This window comes from Ailuropoda melanoleuca, chromosome 7 (genome assembly GCF_002007445.2).
Source record: "Ailuropoda melanoleuca isolate Jingjing chromosome 7, ASM200744v2, whole genome shotgun sequence".
Taxonomy (NCBI): Eukaryota; Metazoa; Chordata; class Mammalia; order Carnivora; family Ursidae; genus Ailuropoda; species Ailuropoda melanoleuca.
In genome coordinates this window covers 1,557,463-1,562,598 of record NC_048224.1, presented here as the reverse complement: position 1 = coordinate 1,562,598, position 5,136 = coordinate 1,557,463, and positions in this window count along the sequence as shown.

The following is a 5,136-nucleotide window of genomic DNA, read 5'->3' as shown; positions in this document are numbered from 1 at the left end:
CCGCATAATCAGGAACTCTAATCCCACAAAGCATTAGTTAATCATGATCCAAACCCAACCAACCAATCAACCAACCAGTGAGTAGTTGATCTTATAGCCTGAGCTTTGCAGCTTAAATCAGGACAGGAAATGCTCATTGCACTATAAACTCAACAGCCAGGATGTATGTAAAAATGCACAGTTAGTTCTCCTAAAGTTTCCTTTGTCTCTTGCTGTGCAAAGGAGGAAACACACCTGGCTCCCACCATTTGTGCAAAATATCCCTACATTGTAAATGAGTGGGAAATAAGAGGGAGTCTCACAAAATTTATCTACCTGAGGTCCCTGAGACTCCTGCTTCCCCCCTCCTCACTCAGTCAAGCTGTCCATTTCATCAACACTAGAGGGCACTCACCTTCTAGTGGCCAAATGTGGTTGCCTTCCCAATGGAAGTTATGGAGCCCACACATGATGAAATCTCCTCCTGAGGACCCCATTCCCAACAAAGACCACCCTGATTATTATTTTTCATTTGAAAATCTCCAAGATAAAAAATCAGGTACAGGATATAATAGAGGAAGGGAACTTTGGACTCCTTCTTGCCATGAATAATAAATAAATATGTCATCCTTCCTTTGACTACCATGTCCTCTTTTCACCTAAATTCCAACTTCCCACAAAGGGATCAACAGAGAAACAACTGCATGTGGTGAAAGCTCACTTCAGCTCCAGAGATTGATCCTGAAACTCAGTACCTTTCTTCCCACTTCCAATATCTACCCTTGGATAAAACCTGCCAAGCCCCTCATTGTCCTGGCTATAATCCTCTCATCAGGATTAGTCTTAGGGAAAAAATGAGAAGAGGTAAAGGAAGAAAATGAATGAACTTTTGTAGAGGGCTAAATATCTATGTGCTAGGTAGGTTTTTGTGGTGTATATGTGTTGCACATATGTCCTCTCAATCTTCACAGTAATCTAAATGAGGTCAATGGTATGATTCCACTTTACAGATGATAAAACTGAGGCTCCAGGAAATTAAGAAACATGTTTGAGCCCAACATAGATATGAATTACAGAATGGAAATTCAAATGGAGAAATATTTCCAAAGATCATTCTTTAAGCCAGGAGTTGGAAAACTTTAAGACTTGGAAACTGAGGTTCATTATCATTGAAACTGTTTTCAATGTTAGTACAACCATATGCAAGCTTATAAGCTAAAGAAACAAAGAGATTTGACTCATATCATTCAGCTGAAGCAATGAACAATTCTAACTCCACTCCTCAGAAATCAGAAAATAAATTATATTCAAGGTGTTTACCTTTTTTTTTTCCCTATAAGGTGGCTCTGGCAGTTAAGCATCTTTCCACTCACACTGTGTCTATAATAATAAGACCTATAATTCTCTGTTACCCTATCATCAAAGAGTAACAACTCCATGTGTAAGCCAACCTGGTCTCTCTCCTGCATCACATGTTCTTTCTTGTAATATAATATAATATCTGTAGTTTTTGTAGCTAAATACATCTCGATTTAAATTCCAGTTATTATCTTTATAAGTTATGTTGGGTGGGCTTGAGCAATTTATTTAGATTCTCCAAGTCCCTATTTCTCAATCTACAAAATGAATGGTAAAATATCTGTGTCACAGTGAGATAGGGTACATAAATTGTGTTGTATGATGTCTTCCAGTTACTCACTAACATGCTTTCTGCTCAAAACACCCAAATGAATCATTGGTCTTATGATGAAGGAGCCATGAGTCATCTCACTCTTCAGGCTTATCTGCCTTCTGACTACCCTAACCCATGTCCTCAGGGCTGGATCAATGACCAAGGAGGCTCCATCTCATCACCCATACTGTTTCTACCTTCTCACCTATCTCTCCCTTCCTGGGGTCCTAGTATTTTTTTTCTTTTTTTTTTAGAATTACAAGAGGAAGAATTTGCTTATAAACTAGCAAGTGTAGTAACTATAAGAAGACAACATGATAGAGTTCAGCTGCTTACACCTGAGGTGAAACAAATGAAAGAAAAAAAAACCTCACTAAATATTAGGTATCAGCAGTAGCTTAATATCACCCACTGGGTGAAAGCTAGACTCAGGACGTCACAAGGTACTCAAAAGCCCCTGTCTCCTCTTCCTCATTTGGTTAATTCCACAGTTATGGTAATAGTGGTTGTGGTGATAGTAAATATGTAGCAACTATTTGGTAATCATCTGCCATATATCACATGTTGAGTTAGCCCTTAATATAGAGTATCTTGATCCTCTACAACTCTATATAAATTGGCTGTTACTATGTTCATTTTGAGGGAGGATACTGAGGTTGACTTGTGCAGTAGCTCACATATAGATGAGACAGGCTTTGAATTTAATTCCAACTCTAAAACCCATGATCTTCCCACTTTGCAATACTGCCTGTCTTAGATGTAGGGCTACCACATCTTTCTTCCCCTTTATTTGTGCTCCTTTTTTCCTTATTTCTCCATCCTCATTTATTTTCTCAAAAAGAATAATAGTCACTTCTTTAAAATCTCCTTGTTCCATTTCCCCATTTCCCTTTCCCTCCTAAGAACACGTTTGAGAAATGATTTTTAATGACATCAAATCATTTTTTATTGGTGCTCTGCAAAAATGATAGTGGTGTCATGCCAGGCACTCTGAAAAGCTAGTATGTTATAGAAGAAAACTACTCAAATGGCAGCCTCATGCTGGGATGCTGCTCACAAATGTTTCTTAATCTGCAACCCTGGGGTTATGAATGACAACCCACAAAAATTCTTAGAAAGGTAAAGTTAGGGGGAAAAGGTTGAAATCCACATTCATTTATTTAACCAATATACATTAAATTTATATTGTGTTTCACGCTCTATACTAGGCGCAGGGGGTAAAATGATAATCAAGCCATGATATCTGCCTTCATGGAGAATTTAATCTAGTGCAGAGACAAAAATGTAAATTGGTAATTAAAATACAATAGCTAGAACGTCATGACAGATTAGTGCAGGGTGTTATGGAAGAAGAAAGAAAACATCTCAGAAAAAAAGCGGAAAAGATGGCGGAGGAATGGGGACCCCTTTTTCAGCTGGTCCCCTGAATCGAGCTGGATATCTACCAGACCATCCTGAACACTCACGGAATCAGCCTGAGACACAGGAAAATACATCTGGATCTCTACACATGAACATTGCCAGTGCTGAGTATTGAAGTATGAAATGGGGAGCCTGAATCCTCGCACAAATAACAGAAGATAAACAGAAGGGGGAGGGAGCCAACATACTCAGGCTCCAGGAAGTAGTAGTCACCTGCACTGCAGAGCTGGCCAGACTCTTGGACCGGCACCCTCGAGAAAGCAGACTGAGACTGTGAGCCCAGGAACGTGTGTGACCAGACTGAAAACCAGAGCTCTGGAGCTCTCACTGGAACAAGACTGATACCAGGAGCTTCAGAGCGTGCACACGAACAGACTGAAAACCGGAGCTCTGGAGCACTCACTGGAACCAGACTAAAACTGGGAGCTTGGGAACGCGCATCTAAACTGAAAACCGGAGCTCTGGAGTGCACGCTCAAACTAGACTGAAACCGAGAGCTCGGGAGTGCACATGACCAGATTGAAAACTGGCACTCCAGAGAGCGCACAAACCACACTGAAACAGGGAGCTTGGGAACACGTGTGGGAACTGGGGGTGGCTGGCAGTATTAGAAGTACAAAGGACAGAGACATGCTGGCCCTGGAAGTGAGGGCTGGGAGAGTGGCTGTGGGGCACACAACCCGGGACTGTGGGGTTTTTAGCAGCACCAAAAGAAACAGAGTTAAAGTGGCCAAGAGACTTCAGTGGAGAGCGGACTGCGATCTCTCTGTTCTGAGACAGAGGCTAGGATATGGCCATGGCTGCTCTATCAGAAGAGTCACAGAAAACTGCCAGGTAAAGCCACCAGAGAACAAAAGCCCAGAAATACCAGCTCCCATTGTGCCCATGCCCATTCCCCCTCATAGGGTATGGGGCAACTCTACCCAAACAGGGTTGCCTGAGTATCAGCACAGCAGACCCCTACCCCAGAAGGCAGGCTGAAAAATCAAGAAGCCCACATCCCTAAGGTCCCTATAAAACAAGTGCACACTGCCTGGGTCCTGGTCAATAATTTGGGCTCTGGGCATCCCCGCAACCTCTCCTCATCAGAATGACAAGGAGGAGAAATCACCCCCAGCAAAGAAAAGATAATGAGTCTGTGGTCTCTGCCACAGAACTGATGGATATAGATATAACCAAATTGTCAGAAATGGAGTACAGAATAACAATGGTCAAGTTGATGTGCAGGCTTGAAAAAAATATTAATAAAAATATTAAAGAGAATATAGAAGCCCTAAGGATGGAAATGAGAGCAAATATGGCAGAAATTAAAAATGCTATGACTCAAATGCAGTCTAAACTAGACGCTCTGACAGCCAGGGTAAATGAGGCAGAAGAACGAATTAGTGAATTGGAGGATGGGATGGTAGAAAAGAAAGTTAAAACAGAAACTTGGCTCAAAAAAATCCAATCTCAAGAATGTATATTACGGGAGATTACTGACTCAATGAAACATTCCAGTGTCAGAATCATTAGCATCCCAGAGGGGGTGGAGAAAGAGAGAGGTCTAGAAGAGATATTGGAACAAATTGTAGCTGAGAACTTCCCTAATCTGGTGAAGGAAACAAGCATTCATGTCCAAAAGGCAGAGAGGACCCCTCCCAAGGTCAATGACAACAGACCTACACCACGTCACATTATAGTGCAATTCGCAAATATTAGATCCAAGGATACAGTATTGAAAGCAGCCAGGGGGAAGAAAATCCTTATGTACAAAGTAAAAACTATCAGAATAGCATCAGACCTATCTACAGAGACCTAGCAGGCTAGGAAGGGTTGGCAGGGTATTTTCAAAGCGCTATCTGAGAAGAACATGCAGCCATGGATCCTTTACCCAGCAAGGCTATCATTCAGAGTTGATGGAGATATAAGGACTTTCCAGGATCGGCAGAAACTGAAGGAATTCATAACCACCAAACCAGCCCTACATGAGCTATTAAGGGGGGTTCTATAAAAGTAAAAAGACCCCAAGAGTGATACAGAACAGAAATTTACAATCTATAGAAACAAAGACTTCACAGGCC